General features: G+C 44.1%; 1 long non-coding RNA gene across 2 annotated transcripts; it reads left to right on the top strand.

Moving 5' to 3' along the window:
- The first annotated feature begins 3,153 nt into the window (after positions 1-3,153).
- Positions 3,154-14,032, top strand: LOC140726456 (uncharacterized). 2 transcript variants are annotated; one of them, XR_012098639.1, is made up of 4 exons: positions 3,154-3,306; positions 10,593-10,713; positions 11,072-11,174; positions 13,806-14,032. It is a non-coding gene; the product is annotated as an uncharacterized lncRNA (long non-coding RNA). The 2 variants fall into 2 exon arrangements; XR_012098640.1 differs by lacking the exon at positions 3,154-3,306 and adding an exon at positions 3,455-3,474.
- Positions 14,033-19,857: the final 5,825 nt, after the last annotated feature.

The following is a 19,857-nucleotide window of genomic DNA, read 5'->3' as shown; positions in this document are numbered from 1 at the left end:
GGTGTAAAAAACCTCTGCTTCTTTCTACAAGGATCCAACCAGTTCCTCTCCACCAACATTCTCACCTGCCTGGCTGAACTTGTTCTTACCTCTCACTTCCTACCAATCAAATGTGTATCCATGGGCATCTGTATGGTCTCCTTATATTCCTGGCTTTGAGTTGCCTATGTTGAACAGTCCCTGTTCCAAACCTTCTCCATTACCACTCCCCAACTCTTTCTCCATTACATCGATGAGAATGGTGTTGCTTCCTGCACACATGCACAATTCTTCAATTCTATCACCTTTGCCATCAACACAATTCTCTCAAATTCATGTGGACCGTTTCTGACACTGCTCACTTTTTCTAGATCTCTCTGTCTCCATCTCAGTAGACAAACTGATTTTGACTGTAAAGCCACCCATCTACTCAGACTTCACCTCTTCTCACTCTGTCTCTTCTAAGGAATCCATTCCTTTTCCCCAGTTCCTCCATTCCCACCGTATCTGCTCTCAAATTGAGGCTTTCTGTTCCAGGACATCTGAAATGTCATCTTTAATCAGGAACCATGGCTTCCCTTCTGCTTTGGTTGATGGAGGCAGGTGTTACATCTCCTCTGTTTCTCGCTTCTGTTGGTACTCCACCTCCTCTCAAACGGACCAAAGACAGAGATCCCTGATAACTTCCTTTCACTCCATGAGTCAGCACATCCAGCATGTCACAATGTGTGTTATTTCCCTCAGCTGAAACGAAATCTTAGCACCAGCCACATCTTCTCCCTCCCACCCCTTTCTTCCTTCTATAGGGTTTATTTCCTGGGTGACTTTCTGGCCTGTTTGTCTCTCCACATCCATCCTTCCCTGACTCCAGACACTTTTCCCTGTCTTCACAGTAGATGCAACACACACCTCCTGCCCCACCACCATCCAGGACCTAAAGTTGATGCAAAGTTTCACATGCATGTCCTCCAAACTTGTCTACCGCGTTCGGTTGTCCTGATGGGCCTCGAGATCAGCAAGACCAAGTGTTGACTCAGCAACTGTTTCACAGGTGCCTACACTCAGTCCACAATAGCCACCCCGAGTTCCCCGTTAGAGAGCATTTCAAATCCACGCTAACCTCTCCATCCTCGGCCTTCTCTACTGTGAGGATGAAGCCTCATGCAAACTGGACAAGTGACAACTTGTATTCCACCCGGAAAGCCTACAATTTAATGTTTTCCATCGCCTCCATCTCTGCGCCTACTTCTTAGGCAAGGAGTCTCCAGTCCACTCCAATGACTCCCACTCTCATCTTCAACCCATCTCCTGGCTCTGGTCTTCTGCCCACTCTGGATCTTTTTATTTCTAACTGCCAATGAGACATCAGGCATCCCGACTTTAATGCTCCTCTCTCCAATTCAATCCCTCTGAACGTGCTGCTCTCCACTCTGTTCTCACTAATCCCAACCTCACCATCAAACTCACAGATGGGAGGGGGTGTTGTAGTAGTCTGGTGAACTAACTTCTACCTCGCTGAGTTTAGACAGCAACTCTCAGTCACCTCCTCTCACTTACCGCTGGAAGATGAAGCATCAGGAGCACCAGGCCCACTAAGGAGCATCAGGCCTTTGTTTCCCAACAGTGGTGATCTCCCATCCACTGCCACCAATCTCTGCACCTCCTGTTTCTACCTCCTATCCAAGATCCACAAACCTGACTGTTCACGTAGATTGTCTCATTTTCATCACGGACGTCCAGTCCGTACACACTTCTGCCCTCCATCAGGAGGGCCTTAAAGCTCTCCACTTTTTTCTGGATAACAGAACCAACCAGTTCCCCTCCAAAACCAGTCTCCTCCATCTATGGAATTGGTCCTCACCCTCAGCAATTTCTCCTTTGCTGTAGCCATGGGCACTCTCATTAGTCCCAGCTCTGCCCAATGAGACTGCCGATGCTGGGATCTGCAACTATAAACTTAACACTGCCTAGTTGACTGAGTCAAGTGAAGGCAGAAAGTTTAGGATCAAGATCATTCATCAGGACTGAGATGGAACATGAAGGGTTTCCAAAATGTAGCTTTATGCAGCAGAGTAGGGTAGAGCATGGTCGGGATAGATGGAACCAGGTTTGGAAACGGGTGGAGCAGATGAAAGCAGATTGGGAAAGGGGGTGGTGGGAGGGAAACTGGGAGGAAATAGGTGGAGCCACTTGGGGATGGGTGGAGTACGAAGCGGAATGATGTATAGATAGACGAGATTGGAGAGGGACATGAAAACAAGGTGGGCAGGGAAAAAGGTGGGAGGAAGTCAGTTGGAGATGTGGACTACCTAAAATTTGAAAACTCAGTGTCTATTCCCTAACAGTTATTCTGTTTTTCCAATTGATATTGAGCTTGTTGGCCCTTCAGATCCGCTTCGCCATTCTGTAAAGTTCTGGCTGATTCAGTCTTGGTCTCAACGTCCCATCCCACTCTCTCCAGACCTGAGGACCTGGAGCTGCAACTCAATGACCTTCGACATATGGGAGAATGAGGAGGTTATAGACATCAGCTACAGCCTGGTAGTCACTGCTAGTTTGCAGCACACAGGTCACTGGGTGACTGTCAGGAGAAAGAGGGGAGATGCACAGCCAATGTGGAGTACAGCTGTTGCCATTCCCCTCAATAATAAATACATGACTTTAGATATTATTGAGGAGATGACTTACCAGGGTGTGAGACAATGACTGGATCTCTTTTACCGACTCTGGTGCTGTGGCTCAGAAGAGTAGAAAGGTGAAGAGGACCGCAGTGTTGATAGGAGATTCCCTAGTCAGAGGAACAGAGATGAGGTTCTGTGGGTGTGATAGAGATACCCGGATTGTATGTTGCCTCCCTAGTGCCAGGAACAGGGATGGTAATAAAAGTTAATATTCCATTAATCTGATTGGATATTATTATGTAGTGTTTCCTGTATCTCCCACCACCCTTTGTATGGGACCATTTTGTAGCTTTATTGTGTTTAAATGATTTGTATTTTCATTTCTGTTACAAAGTGGAGAAGCTGACAGGAAAAGAAAATTAGAGCAGAGATTAGTTTACACATTGGCTACAACTCATAAACTTGTCATTGACCTGCCAGCTTTGAACTTCATGTTTGTTGACCTTGTTTTTAAGTTTGCCTAATTCCTTGTTTATAGGTCAAGAATGTTAGCTTTAAATAACATGTTTCTACAGTGAGGAAATAAAGGCAGTTTGCAGCAGTAAAGCGTGAGTTGATTAAAAATCACAAAACTGAAGCAGCATGTTTGCTAAAGCCACTTTTATTATTCCTGTTCTGTTTGTGCTCCACCTGTCTTCCGCACAAGGTAAGAACTCAGTCAGTAATGGGGCGTATACCAGGTTTGTTATTATTTTTCTGCCTACTGATCAAAACTTTAATGAATCTCTAGGACTGTGATGTAGTTTTCAAACTTGAGCTGGTTGAGAGAGCGGCAAGGCTGGCTGCTCAGTTTTCCCCGGTACCGAACTTTCAGGTGAGACTGAAGAGCTGTAAAAGAAGGCATGGCAAGTAATGCACTTGTGGGAGAACATCCAAGTCAAGTCACGTCAAGTCAAGTCACTTTATTGTCATTTCGACCATAACTGCTGGTACAGTACATAGTAAAAATGAGACAATGTTTTTCAGGACCATGGTGTTACATGACGCAGTACAAAAACTAGACTGAACTACGAAAAAAAAACACAGAGAAGGCTACACTAGACTACAGACCTACACAGGACTGCATAAAGTGCACAAAAACAATGCAGGCATTACAATAAATAATAAACAGGACAATAGGACAAGGTGTCAGTCCAGGCTTTGGGCATTGAGGAGTCTGATACCTTGGGGGAAGAAACTGTTACATAGTCTGGCCGTGAAAGCCCGAATGCTTCAGAGCCTTTTCCCAGACGGCAGGAGGGAGAAGAGATTGTAATGAGGGGTGCATGGGGTCCTTCATAATGCTGTTTCCTTTGCGGATGCAGCGTGTAGTGTAAATGTCCGTGATGGTGGGAAGAGAGACCCCGAAGATCTTCTCAGCTGACCTCACTATCCGCTGCAGGGTCTTGCGATCCGAGATGTTTCCTCAAGCAAGGCTACGTGGATAGGGATTAGGAACATAATGGAAGTTAGCTCTTTGTTGAGGGTGTATTACTGAAAACAGGAAGCAGAGGAACTGGTACGTAGACAAATAGAGAAATACGATAAAAAGATAGGGCTGGACTTCCGGTAAGATGGCGATTGTTTAGCTGCTCCGAACTTTTGTTCCGTTACTGTCGCTATCTTTGCACTAAATGTCTCCATGTTTTAAACCTTAGTTAGGAATTTTTTTCGGTATCTCTTACTTGCCTGTGAACATATCTAACTTACAATGTCAAGCAAGAGTTCTAAATCCGGGAGAAAGGAAGCTACGGCTCCCTCAGACGAGACTCTGGCTGCGCTCGGAAAGCTCTGAGACGAAATTTTAAAGGAATTTAAAACCGCTTTCAAACAGTTGGAAGACAAACTGGATCAGATCAACGATAAAGTGGACAAACATGCCGAACACCTATCTCGCATTGAATCGACTTCTGAAGATTTAGAAAGTCGTGTTCGATACTTGGAGACTCTCTGTTCCAGCTTAGAGGAAAAATGTAACAAACTCCTTTCCAAAATGGTGGATCTCAAAAATCGCAGCAGACGCTGCAATCTTAGAATTCTTGGATTGCCAGAGGCGACCGAACATGGTCCAACCGTGAAGTTTTTTGCCAAGTTTCTCTGTGAGATATTCGGGAAAGATTTGCTTCCAAACCCGCCCGAGCTCGAACGGGCACACAGAGTTTACGTTCCCCCCCCGGAATTCTGGGCTCCCAGCCGCGACCAGTAATCTTGTGCTTCTATCAATACCAGGTAAAACACAGTCTGATTGTAGAGGCACGTCGCAGGGGTTCTTTTCCTTTCCAGGATACAACCATTCGCTTTGTGGAAGATTTTGCACCCCAGACCTTAAAGATGCGCACTGAGTTTAAAGGCGCAATGAAAGTGCTTTTTGATCGTGGTTTTAAACCCTCTCTTCGCAATCCTGCCAATCTACGAATCAAGCTTAATACCGGAAAATACAAGTGGTTCAAATCAGTGAAGGAAGCTGAAGCATTTGTGGCAAGTCTTCTGGCTATCCAGTCATCTTCGGAATCTGATCGGACCTCCTAAAATGGTGGATAAGTACTCCTCGTAGTAAAATTACTTTTTCTGGACTCAGACTTTATGTGAATCGTTCAGACATTATTCATTGAAACTCTAAGGGCTGTTGATAATCTCTCCCGGGATTTGGTGTGTGTGTAATCTATTTTTATTCTTGTATAACTTTATCTACAGAGTTCTACAACTGACTCTAACTTGTTTTGGAGGTTCGAAGTCTTTAGTGAAGGCCTCCCTGTTTGTTGGTTCACAGTTTAATTGCTGATTTATTTTTCCTTTTTATTTATCTATTTATTTATTTATTTATTCTTTTCTTCACTCCTTTTTTCTAATCTCTGAATTTTTTTCTCTCCTCTCTGTAAGTGGTTGATAAATACTCGTCTTGAATCTATAACTTTCCTCTTCCTCTCCTTTTTTTCACCTTTTTTTCCCTTTTTCTTACTTTATTCTTCTATAATTTTTCGCGAGTAGGTTAGTTTTGGTTTTCTTCCGATTTTCTCTGTATTAAGTTTTATATTTCTGCAGAAGGTGTTCTAATCTGTAGTTATGTTTTCTAGTGCATAAACTAGTTACTATTTGCTATAGTATTTATACGGAACTGCTGTTAATGACACAGATCTGGAAGTTGTATTTGGGTTAATTTTTTTGGTAGAGCTAGCTACTTGTTTTGGTAGCCGTCTAGTTTTGGGCTGTGTGGGTGGGGTGGATTTTCCAGTTCCAACATCACTCACTGTATTTATTGTTTCTCTTTATTGCTCAGGACATGTATATGTTTTGATTTTACGAATCTATGTTTACATCTCTGCTCCCAGACTGCTATTGTACTGCTTGACTTTTTATATGCCTGCTGCCTTTTATGCATTATACAAGAAGCGCGTTGAACTCCAAACTAAATTTAACCTTCTGTCCACTCAACCTGTCGAACGCCAACTTCTCGAAAGCAAGAGTCGCTTTTACATTCATGGGGATAAGTCTGGTAAATTTCTAGCCAATCAGCTGAGGCGTTCCAAAGCCAAACAAGATATTACAAAGATCCGGAAGGAGAATGGAGACTTTACATCGGATCATTTAGAAATTAATGACGCATTAAAAAATTTTTATTCTCGGCTTTATTCCTCTGAATCTCTGAATGACAATATCTCTGTTGATCAATTTTTACAGAATCTGAATATCCTCTCACTTTCATCTGATTTCAAAGCCAAACTCAATGCGCCTATATCATCAGAAGAAATATCTTTTGCAATTTCTGCACTGTCCTCAGGGAAATCTCCTGGACCTGATGGGTTCCCTGTAGAATTTTATAAATCATTCTCTTCACTTCTGTCTTCTCAGTTACTTTCAGTATTATCTGACTCGTTTAATTACGGCAAATTGCCACCCTCTTTCAATGAGGCATCTATTATTCTTCTCTTAAAAAAGGGCAAAGACCCAACAGAGTGTTCCTCGTATAGGCCGATCCCTCTGCTCAATGTTGATGTAAAGATCTTAGCTAAAGTTTTGGCTCATAGATTAGAAACCGTTATTCCCTCCATTATCTCTGATGACCAAACAGGCTTTATTAAAAACCGTCCCCCTTTTTTTAACATTCGGTGTTTATTTAATATCTTATACTCAGCTCCAACTGGGATTCCTGAATGTGTTATTTCCCTCGATGCGGAGAAAGCATTTGATCGTATAGAGTGGAACTACCTTTTTGCAGTCTTAGAAAAATTTGACCTGGGCCAAAATTTCATCTCTTGGATCCAATTGCTGTACCTGTGTCCTACTGCTTCTGTTTTAACTAATTTTCAGAAATCCCAAGTATTTAATCTCAAACGTGGCACCTGTCAGGGATGCCCCTTAAGTCCCTTTCTCTTTGATTTGGCTATAGAACCTCTGGTGATAGCATTTCGAAACTGTCCTGAATTGACCGGGATTTGGAGAGGGGGTGTTGAGCATAAAGTTTCTCTCTAAGCTGATGACTTATTACTCTTTCTCTCAAATCCGTCTACATCCTTACCTCTAATGTTTTCACTTCTTGACCAGTTTAGCCAGATCTCTGGCTATAAACTTAACTTACATAAGAGTGAACTTTTCCCAATTAATAAAGAAGCACAAGAACTAACATTTCGTGATCTCCCTTTTAAAGTAGTCCATAATCAATTTACCTATCTTGGAATTACAGTCACAAGGAAGTTTAAAGATCTCTTTCGTGAAAACTTTGCCAATCTTTCATATGCCATAAAACAGAGTCTGGTACAATGGTCACCTCTATCTATGTCTTTGGTAGGTCATATTAATGTTGTTAAAATGTATGTTCTCCCCAAATTTTTATATTTATTTCAATCTATCCCAATTTTTATTCCTAAATCTTTTTTTGATTCCTTAGACTCTATTATTTTGTCATATCTGTGGCAGAATAAGCGCTCTAGAATTAATAAAATCCATCTCCAAAAATCTAAAAAAGAGGGTGGCATGGCTTTACCTAACTTTCGTTTATATTATTGGGCAACTAATATTCGTTGTGCTACCTTTTGGTCTTTCTTTCACAGCCAACCCGAGTGTCCTAACTGGGTGGCAATGGAGTTGACCTCCACTAAAGAATTATCCATCTCTGCACTTCTTGGTTCTGCACTCCCTAGTAGTCTGCCCAGATCAATAGCTAATCCTCCATAAATAACAGAGTGAAAAGTGTCAGCAAGTAGGGTACTTGATAGTTGGAAGGCAGCAAAAGTGGTCCCCCTTTACAGGAAGAAGGGCTGCGGGGAAAAAGCTGGCAATTACGTCTGTAGTAGGGAAGTTATTGGAAAGATTTCTGAAGAGTGGTAATTATCGGTAGAATCATTTAGTTGTCAAATGAAGAATGCACCAGTATGTGGGAATGAACATGATTATAGAATGAATAGGGCAGAGGAAACAATTTAACCCACTCTCCTTGTGCATGTTTTTAAAATCTTACTTCCTGCTCTTTGCCATAGTTTTACATTTTCTCTCTTCTTTTTTATTGTTTTTACAATTCTCTATTGAAAATGGCCATAGAATAACCTTCTGTCAGATCTTAAGGAAGTGCTCTCCAGATTATAATATGTTACTATATAGCTATTTCTTTCACTTTTGTCACTTGAGAATGATGAGAATGGACACTATGAAAGTCCTTTGGCTCATCCCAAGGGCTACTATCCACCCTTCTTACATGAATATGGAAATTAAGATGTACAACAACCTCGACATTGATAATCCTAGTTGTCATGGAATGACACAAGGAGGGAATGAGGATTTATATGCAGAATTAAAAGGGCTAAAACCTAACTGACTTATTTGCAGTTTGGTTAATAATGCCCCCTGCACCTGCTTCTCAGCCACATATTGATCTGCCAAATCATCCTGTTTCTACCCTCACTGGCACGTGGCACAGGCAGCAATCCTGAAATTACTACCCAGGAGGTCCTGCTTCTCAGCTTTCTACCTGGCTCTTTAAATTCTCTTTTCAGGACCTCTTTGCTTTTCCTTCCCATGTCATTGGTACCAATGTGTACCAAGACATCTGGCTGCTCTCCCTCCCCCTCCAAAATACTGACGTTACGATCCAAGATGCTCCTGACCCTGGGATCTGGGGGGCAACATACCATCCGGAGGTCCTGTTCATGTCCACAGGATCTCCTCTCTGTTCCCCTGACTATTGAGTCCCCTATCACTATCGCTCCCCTTTTCTCCCGCTTTTGCTTTTGCACCACGGACAGTAACCCGGTCACCTTGGCATCCCCCTGGGAGGTCAACCCCCCACAACAGTATTCAAAGCGGTATACTTATTATTGAGGGGAGTTGTCACAGGGGTGCTCTGTGCTAACTGCCTATTCACATTTCCGTTTCTCCTGACAGTCACCCAGATACTCACTTCCTGCAACTTTGGGGTGACTACTTCCCTGTAACTCTGATCGGTAATCTCCTCACTCTCCCATGCAAGCTGTAGGTCATCCAGCTACTGCTCCAGATCACTAACACGGTCTTCAAGGAGCTGCACCTGGATGCACTTCACACACACATGTAGTTTCCTGGGAGACTCTGGTTCTCCCAGGACAATAACCTCCGGTATGAAGAACACATAACTGTCATTTACTACACTAGGCACAGTAAGAGAGAGAAAAAAGGAAGCTTAACAGAAACTTACCCAGAGCCAATGCCTCTTTTGAGCCAAAGCCTGACACTCCTACTCTCACCACTGACCTACCCCTAACAATGGTCGCCCTGCTTGTCCTTCTTGTACTTTTAAACAAGTGTCACCAACCTGCAAGAAACCTTCCTGCTGCTGATTGGACCGCTGGAAGGAGATATATGGATAAGGAGAGAAAAGAGGGGTTGGAGCTAGTGGTGGGCAGTGAGGGAGGGGGTAGAGAATAGGTCTGAAAAGTGGAAAGAAGAAGCTGTAGATGCCGGAATCTGCTTCGTAAGGAAGGTGATTAGGAACCAGATAACGGAGGAATGATAGGCAGATGGGACCATTTGATGGAGGGAATGAAAGTGGGAAACTGGGTGGGAAGGTGGGAGAGGGCCAACACTAGAGATGAACACTGGAAGTGTGGGTCACCTGAACCTCGAAAATTCCAGGTGGAAAACGAGGTGCCCTTTTTCTGGTTTGTGCTTGACCACACCGTGGTGGTGGAGAAGGCTGAGGGCTGAGAGATCAGTGTGGGAATGGGAAGGGCAGTTAAAACAGCATGCAACTAGAATGTTGGGATAGCGACTTGGGACGGAGCGTTGGTGTTCCGCAAAATTGTCGGCAGGTCTATGCTTGGTCTCCCTGCTGTGGAAGAGGCCACATGAGAGCGCCAAAATGCAGTCAATAGAAATGAAGAAGGTGCATGTGAACCTTTGCCCCACCTGGAAGGGCCATTTAGATCTATGAATAGTGCTGATGTAGGTTGTGAAAGGACCTATTCCATTGACATAGACTATTTTGTTGTCACCAAGATGCTGATTAAGAAACTGAGATCTTCCAGTTTTTTGTTTCCTGCTCCAAATTTCAGCATCTGCAGACTGCTGTGTGTCCTGTAAGTACTCTTTGAAGGATTATGATTGTGAGTCATTGGATTATAAATCATTTCAGGACTGATAATAAGTCTTCCCAGTCTTCTGGCTGTAAAATGCTGCCTGAAATTAGTGAAATGTTATACAAATTGCTTGATAAAGCACATTCAGGACACAAGGCCACTCTGATTCACAGCAATTGGATAAGAGGTTCCATGAGCCTCTTCTCTATATCTACTAATAGGCAGGTAAGTAACCTACGTGCAAATGTCAGTGGAATCTGATTGACAGTAAGTAGTTACTCACAAAAAATGTAAGTGTATCTGTCATGAACACTTAGCCCAGTCCTCAGGCAACTAACAAATAGATAAAGATGAGAAATATGCATATTTCCTGCAATGATTAGGGATCAGTAATATTTTCATTATACAGATTCACCAGAGTCCTTTTCCTGCCGCTGCCTGCAACGTATTTCAACGTTCATCTCGCCACGTTTTATGAGGAGTATTGAAGTTTTTCCAAGTAATCACCGTTGCCCCGTGGTCGAAGTAATGTAAGTCTTACTGATTAACCACCGTGGCATTAATGTTACCAGTTTTTACCATTCCCTATGGGTACTCCATTGGATGTATTAATGGTATTCAAAGGGAGGGGTTGTAATTTGAACAATTTGTAAGTGGATGTGAAACTTGTTCACATCCACTAAGGTGGCTGACGTCACTAATGAGAGAGGAGCGATTTTCTGCTCTTACTTCCTTCCTCAACTGTTAATTCACAAGTAACTGCTTTTGTAACATGTAAATATGATGCTTTACTAGTCACCACCTACCAAGGAAAACTTTAGAGATAAGTTTGTTCCATTTGGGTAGCTACATTCCTGAGTTTTGATTTAATTTTACAATTCTTTTCAGAGCCACGCTCAAGTCTGGTCGTCGCGTTTGTCTGGACCCTGATGCCGCTTGGGTGAGGACGGTGGTTCACAGACTTTCGTAGAAAATTGAATCAATCTTCTGAGTAAGTTCTCATTTCTGTAATTGGTTAAGAGATAAGAAGCCTACAACATTTACACATCTTCATATTGCTGCCAGGCTCACACTCCCACCATTCATCCTGAACATGTTCCTTTATCACCACCTGCTCTTCTTCTTTCCCATCCGGCAATTTAAATTTTCCACTGGGGTACATGAACTGTCTAACAACTGATGATGCATGGGGGTGGGGGAGGGAGGCAGCTTCTGTCATACAATTCAGAGCACAGAACCGTATGCATCCCGTGGTGTCTATGCTGAATATACCAATGTAACTGATCCCATCCGCCTGCACTTGGTCCATATCCTTCCGTTCCCTGCCTTTTCATGTGCCGGTCCAATTACTTTTTAAACATCACCTTCCCTGTCAGGCCTACACAGCAGTCACCTGCCAGTCTCCACCCAGTTAACAGGAGTCACCTGCCACGTTTCCAAATCATCACAATCCTTGTTCACTCATGTGAACCAGCCAGCCTCAACTAGTTGCTCCGAGCCTTCAGTTACCTTGTTGCCTTGTCATGATAAAAATCTATTCTCTCTGTTTTGTGACCTCTCTTGGCTTCTTACTTTGCAGCTTATTATAAAGGCGATTGTCTCCACTGCCCTGCACTTGGGTCAAGCTCCCTCTATATTTCTTGACAGGATGAGTGAACCAGTGATTGACCCAGCAGAGACTGTTCGCCTAAAGGAAATTATCCCCCTTAATGAGCACTCGATCCAAAAGCAGTTCACAACTCTCTGTCTCGTTGCAGCAACCCCACACCAGTCAACCTCCTGCCTTGGAGCCCCAGATTGTAGATCCTAAATGCTTTTCGGATCCCCAACCTGATGGCGCACTTTTCTGTCCCAGTGCACCTTTCACTTTTCAAGCTGCAACATCTCTATTCTACAGATTGAGCCAAGATTTCCTTAATCATCTCTCCCTTGACCGGGAGAGCTCTAAACTGGATCACCTCTAATCCGGGCAATGAAAACACGATCAGTAAAACATGTGAGAAGCTCACTGATGAGATGAGCTGAATTTTTGACCAATCAGGAAGCGCAGGGGCAGCCAAAAGCTTAAAAGCCAGGAAATGCCCACCGACTTCCAACACCTCATCTCTCTGGCCATCTGTACCGACAAACTCTTATGGAATGAACCTCTAGATCACCAGCCAGAATACCACTTCCATTCCCAGAACCTTTTCAGGCAGCCTGTAGTTACTAAGGGCACCCTTAACCCTTCTCACCCAAGAACATGAGCAAAGGTGGAGAGACAATTTGTGCATTCACTTCAGATTTCAATTACCCACACACGAAATGCCCACTGCACCCAGGAAACCAGAATCAGCAGATAGAGACACGGTGCCTGCTATCTGGCATGCTCCCCCAGCTCCTCGTTCTGGCACCATAGCCTGACTCACTCTCTCTGTTCTCTTCCATGCCCCGATGTCTCCACACACACAGGAGGCTCTGGTGGATTCTGCCTGCACCCACAGCTGACTTCACCCAGTAGATCCATGGAGACGGAGGAAACCCTCGACCTCACCAAACTCCCACAGGAATTCCATGACTTAGCCATTGCCTTCAGTAAAATGGAAACCAGCACCCTACCAGCTCACCAACCACATGACAGCTCCTACTATCTCTGTGTAAAATATTGAGGGATGCAATTCCTTAAACATTCCCCGTTTCACCTTTAAAGCTGTGCTCGGTAGTACCTGACATTTCCTCATGGGGCTATCCCCCACATACACCACTCATAATTTTATGTAGTTCCCTCCAGGTCCCTGTGCAGTCTCTCCAGAAGAAACAACCCAGGTCTGTCTAAACTCAGCTGGTATCTTAAATTCTGTAATCTATGCAGCATCCTGGTGAGCTTCTTCTGCACCCTCACTAAAGCCTCCACCTCATTCCTGTATTATGGTGACCAGAGTTGCAGACATCTTTTTATGGTCATGGAAGTCTCTAAGCAAAAGGAGAGGAAATGTACAACATTGAAACAGGCCATTTGGTCCTTTGACAATATGGGGGATCTCAGAGTAAATCCCATCATCCCACTCCCCCACTTACTTCCCTCTAGCACACACTCACTCACTTAGTTAATCAATTTACCCCCTAGTTGCGTTGCCATCCACTTACACTGAAGGTAATTTCCAGTGCTCACTGAACCTGCCAGCTTGTCTTGGGTATGTGGGAGCAAACCTACATAAGGACATCCTGCAAACTCCGGACAGACAGCTCCTGGTGTCAGATTGAACTGAAGTCACTCGAGCAGTGCCCCAGCACCATTAATTGCTGCACCATTACTTTTGTGCCTTAACACCCAGCAGACACTCATTGGATAAAGTTTATTTCAAAGAATAACTTAAAATAAAATCAAGCAAGATCCAAAGTCTTTCTCTCTGTTTTTGTTTTGTGAGGGTCCTTTCGGAGTTAATTTACTGAGCTAATGTACTGATGATGTATTTGTCTGAAATTTCCCAGTATGTGCTCTTTTAGGACAATTTTTAGCTTGCTTGAAAATAAAATGGTATATGCATCAACTAATATCTACTGAAACATGCTTGTTACTTTGAACGCAGTTGTGAAATATTTCTACGTGGATAAATTAATATATTATTTTCATTTTATAAAGCTTGTCTGCTTTTTGAACATGAAGATGACCCCAAGACTGACCCGAATCAGCGGGTCACTTTCGCTTACCTCCTGCACAAGGACTGGAGGTTCACCTTTAGCACTTCGTTGCTTCTGTCCTCATCAGCCAAAGGAAGACTAGATTGATTCGCTTTCAGATGAAGTTGAATATTCAATGTAATCATGTTCATATCTGAGCAATGTCTTCATTAAATCCAATAAACCTTACCTGGGATACTGGTTACTTGATTATGAACAAGCAGTGGATTGGTTATGATGTTCCCACTCAATTAACAGAGATTAAAAGAATGATAGAAATTGATGGTTCAGTGGGAATTAACTAACAGAAGAAGACAGGACAGTTTACAAAGATGTCAAAAAACATTTTGAATGCAGAGTGGTTCTGAATTTCTCTGATTAAAGGGGAAAAAAAAGGAGGTGCATAGAATGTATAGGCAGGTAAGGACAAATGAGGTACTTATGGAGTGTAAGAAATGCAAGAGAACACTTGAGAAAGAAATCAGGAGGGCTAAAAGAAGGCATGAGCTTGCTCTAGCAGACAAGGTGAAGGACTCCCAAAGGATTCTACAGGTATTGTAAGGATTGTAAGGGTCAAAATTGGTCTTCTGGAGGATCAGAATGTTAAACTATATTTGGAGCCAAAAGAGATGGGGGAGAGCTTAAAAAGATATTTTGCATCTGAATTTAATTAGAGTCTATAGAAGTGAGGCAAAGCGGCATCAACTGCATGCACCTTATACAGATTACAGAGGAGGAGGTGTTTATATCCTGAGGTAAATGAGGGTGGGTAAATTCTCAGGGCCTGACAAGGTGTTCCCTTGGACCCTACTAGAGGCAAGGCCAGAAATTGCTGGGGCCTAGCAGAGATACTTAAATCGTCATTAGTGACTGGAGAGATACTAGAGGATTGGAAGATAGCCGATGTTGTTCCACTGTTTAAAAAGGTTCTAAACATAAACCAGTTAATTATAGGCCGGTGAGTCTGACATCATTTGTGAGAAAGTTATTGGAAGGTATTCCAAGGGACCAGATATTTAAGTATGTGGATTGACATGGACTGATTAAGGGTAGTCTGCATAGCTTTGTGCGTGGTAAGCTATGTCTAACCAATCTTGTAGTTTTTCGAGGAAGCTACCAGAAAAGTGGATAAAGGCAAGGCAGTAAGTATTGTCTACATGGACTTTACCAAGGCATTTGACAAGGTCCCGCATGGGAGTTTGGTCAAGAAGCTTTAGTCACTTGGCCTTCAAGATGAGGTAGTAAATTGGATTAGACATTGGCTTTGTGGGAGAAGCCAGAGAGTGGAAGTGACTAGTGGAGTGCTGCAGGGATCAGTGCTGGGTCCATTATTGTTTGTCATCTATATCAATGATCTGGATGATAACGTGGCTAACTGTATCAGTGCACTTGTGGATGGCTCCAAGACTGGGGGGTATAATGGACAGTGAGGAAGACTATTATGGTTTGCAGAGAGATCTGTATCAGCTGGAAAATGGGCTGAAAAATGGCAGATGGAATTTAACGCAGACAGGTGTGAGGTATTGCATTTCAACAGGACCAACCAGGGTAGGTCTTACACAGTGAACGGTAGGGCACTGAGGCGTGTGGTAGAACAAAGGGACCTGGGAGTACAGGTCCACAATTTGTTGAAAGCAGTGTCACAGGTAGATAGGCTGCAAAAGCCTTTTGTCACACTGGCCTTCATAAATCAATGTATTGAGTACAGGAGGTGGGATGTTATGTTGAAATTGTACAGGATATCGGTGAGGCCTAATTTGGAGTATTGTGTGCAGGTTTGGTCACCTCCATACAGGAATGATATAAGTAACGTAGAAAGAGTGCAGAGAAAACTCACAAGGATGTTGCTGGGTCTGGAGGACCCGAGTTATAAGGAAAAAATGAATAGTTAAGGACTGTATTCTTTAGAATGTAGATCGAGAGAATTGATGGAAGTTTAGAAAATTACAAGGGGTATAGACAGGCTAAGTGCAAGCAGCATTTTTCTACTGAGTAACACACCATCAACGCTGCCTTCACACACATCTCTTCCATTTTGCATACATCTGCTCTCATCCCATCCTCCCACCACCCCACCTAGTTTAGTGTTCCTCTTGTCCTCAGCTACCACCCCAATAGACTCCCCATCCAGCACATAATTCTCCATGACTTCTGCCATCTCCAATGGGATCCCACCACCAAGCACATCTTTCCCTCCCCGCACTTTCCATTTCTCGCTCCCTACACGACTCCCTTGTCTGTTTGTCACTCCTTTCTAATCTCCCTCCTGGCACTTATCCTTGCAAATAGAACAAGTGCTACACCTACCCCTACACCTCCTCCCTCACCATCATTAAGGGCCCCAAACAGTCCTTCCAGGTGAGACGACATTTCACCTGTGAGTCTGTTGAGGTCACCTACTGTATCCTCCCAGTGCGGCCTCCTATATATCAGTGAGACCTGACGTAGGTTTGCAGACCGCTTCGCTGAGCAGCTGGGCTCCATCCGCCAGAAATTGTGGGATCTCCTGGTGGCCACTTATTTCAGTTCTAGTTCCCACTCCCATTCTGACATGCCAGTCCATGGCCTCCTCTACTGCCACGACAGGGTCACATACAGAAGGGGCAACACCTTATATTCCATCTAGGTAGCCTCCAACCTGATGGCATGAACATCGATTACTCGAATTTCTGGTAACTGCTCTCCCCCCCACCCCTTCTACATTCCCCCAATCCCGTCTTCCTCTCTCACCTTATATCCTTACCTACCCATCATCTCCCTTTGGAGCAACAGCTCTCAGATACCTCGGTTTACCAATACCCGGATGATGACCCCACTGACAAACACAACATTTTCTCCCGCACTGTGACAGATCATCAGGAGATCTTGCTACCACAGCTTCTAACTGGATAGTGCCTCAACCCCATACTTCTTACTCCTGTCTCCTACTGAGGATCCACAAACAACACTGTCACTGTTCCTGTCTGCTCTTGCCCCACAAACATAATCTCCTCTTACCTTGACTCCATCCTGTCTCTCCTTGTCTATGGTGTAAAAAACCTCTGCTTCTTTCTACAAGGATCCAACCAGTTCCTCTCCACCAACATTCTCACCTGCCTGGCTGAACTTGTTCTTACCTCTCACTTCCTACCAATCAAATGTGTATCCATGGGCATCTGTATGGTCTCCTTATATTCCTGGCTTTGAGTTGCCTATGTTGAACAGTCCCTGTTCCAAACCTTCTCCATTACCACTCCCCAACTCTTTCTCCATTACATCGATGAGAATGGTGTTGCTTCCTGCACACATGCACAATTCTTCAATTCTATCACCTTTGCCATCAACACAATTCTCTCAAATTCATGTGGACCGTTTCTGACACTGCTCACTTTTTCTAGATCTCTCTGTCTCCATCTCAGTAGACAAACTGATTTTGACTGTAAAGCCACCCATCTACTCAGACTTCACCTCTTCTCACTCTGTCTCTTCTAAGGAATCCATTCCTTTTCCCCAGTTCCTCCATTCCCACCGTATCTGCTCTCAAATTGAGGCTTTCTGTTCCAGGACATCTGAAATGTCATCTTTAATCAGGAACCATGGCTTCCCTTCTGCTTTGGTTGATGGAGGCAGGTGTTACATCTCCTCTGTTTCTCGCTTCTGTTGGTACTCCACCTCCTCTCAAACGGACCAAAGACAGAGATCCCTGATAACTTCCTTTCACTCCATGAGTCAGCACATCCAGCATGTCACAATGTGTGTTATTTCCCTCAGCTGAAACGAAATCTTAGCACCAGCCACATCTTCTCCCTCCCACCCCTTTCTTCCTTCTATAGGGTTTATTTCCTGGGTGACTTTCTGGCCTGTTTGTCTCTCCACATCCATCCTTCCCTGACTCCAGACACTTTTCCCTGTCTTCACAGTAGATGCAACACACACCTCCTGCCCCACCACCATCCAGGACCTAAAGTTGATGCAAAGTTTCACATGCATGTCCTCCAAACTTGTCTACCGCGTTCGGTTGTCCTGATGGGCCTCGAGATCAGCAAGACCAAGTGTTGACTCAGCAACTGTTTCACAGGTGCCTACACTCAGTCCACAATAGCCACCCCGAGTTCCCCGTTAGAGAGCATTTCAAATCCACGCTAACCTCTCCATCCTCGGCCTTCTCTACTGTGAGGATGAAGCCTCATGCAAACTGGACAAGTGACAACTTGTATTCCACCCGGAAAGCCTACAATTTAATGTTTTCCATCGCCTCCATCTCTGCGCCTACTTCTTAGGCAAGGAGTCTCCAGTCCACTCCAATGACTCCCACTCTCATCTTCAACCCATCTCCTGGCTCTGGTCTTCTGCCCACTCTGGATCTTTTTATTTCTAACTGCCAATGAGACATCAGGCATCCCGACTTTAATGCTCCTCTCTCCAATTCAATCCCTCTGAACGTGCTGCTCTCCACTCTGTTCTCACTAATCCCAACCTCACCATCAAACTCACAGATGGGAGGGGGTGTTGTAGTAGTCTGGTGAACTAACTTCTACCTCGCTGAGTTTAGACAGCAACTCTCAGTCACCTCCTCTCACTTACCGCTGGAAGATGAAGCATCAGGAGCACCAGGCCCACTAAGGAGCATCAGGCCTTTGTTTCCCAACAGTGGTGATCTCCCATCCACTGCCACCAATCTCTGCACCTCCTGTTTCTACCTCCTATCCAAGATCCACAAACCTGACTGTTCACGTAGATTGTCTCATTTTCATCACGGACGTCCAGTCCGTACACACTTCTGCCCTCCATCAGGAGGGCCTTAAAGCTCTCCACTTTTTTCTGGATAACAGAACCAACCAGTTCCCCTCCAAAACCAGTCTCCTCCATCTATGGAATTGGTCCTCACCCTCAGCAATTTCTCCTTTGCTGTAGCCATGGGCACTCTCATTAGTCCCAGCTCTGCCCAATGAGACTGCCGATGCTGGGATCTGCAACTATAAACTTAACACTGCCTAGTTGACTGAGTCAAGTGAAGGCAGAAAGTTTAGGATCAAGATCATTCATCAGGACTGAGATGGAACATGAAGGGTTTCCAAAATGTAGCTTTATGCAGCAGAGTAGGGTAGAGCATGGTCGGGATAGATGGAACCAGGTTTGGAAACGGGTGGAGCAGATGAAAGCAGATTGGGAAAGGGGGTGGTGGGAGGGAAACTGGGAGGAAATAGGTGGAGCCACTTGGGGATGGGTGGAGTACGAAGCGGAATGATGTATAGATAGACGAGATTGGAGAGGGACATGAAAACAAGGTGGGCAGGGAAAAAGGTGGGAGGAAGTCAGTTGGAGATGTGGACTACCTAAAATTTGAAAACTCAGTGTCTATTCCCTAACAGTTATTCTGTTTTTCCAATTGATATTGAGCTTGTTGGCCCTTCAGATCCGCTTCGCCATTCTGTAAAGTTCTGGCTGATTCAGTCTTGGTCTCAACGTCCCATCCCACTCTCTCCAGACCTGAGGACCTGGAGCTGCAACTCAATGACCTTCGACATATGGGAGAATGAGGAGGTTATAGACATCAGCTACAGCCTGGTAGTCACTGCTAGTTTGCAGCACACAGGTCACTGGGTGACTGTCAGGAGAAAGAGGGGAGATGCACAGCCAATGTGGAGTACAGCTGTTGCCATTCCCCTCAATAATAAATACATGACTTTAGATATTATTGAGGAGATGACTTACCAGGGTGTGAGACAATGACTGGATCTCTTTTACCGACTCTGGTGCTGTGGCTCAGAAGAGTAGAAAGGTGAAGAGGACCGCAGTGTTGATAGGAGATTCCCTAGTCAGAGGAACAGAGATGAGGTTCTGTGGGTGTGATAGAGATACCCGGATTGTATGTTGCCTCCCTAGTGCCAGGAACAGGGATGGTAATAAAAGTTAATATTCCATTAATCTGATTGGATATTATTATGTAGTGTTTCCTGTATCTCCCACCACCCTTTGTATGGGACCATTTTGTAGCTTTATTGTGTTTAAATGATTTGTATTTTCATTTCTGT

The sequence above is a fragment of the Hemitrygon akajei genome, chromosome 4, assembly GCF_048418815.1.
Source record: "Hemitrygon akajei chromosome 4, sHemAka1.3, whole genome shotgun sequence".
NCBI classification, from domain to species: domain Eukaryota; kingdom Metazoa; phylum Chordata; class Chondrichthyes; order Myliobatiformes; family Dasyatidae; genus Hemitrygon; species Hemitrygon akajei.
Note: the sequence above shows the minus strand (reverse complement) of the source record. Positions and strands in the feature narration are given on the sequence as shown.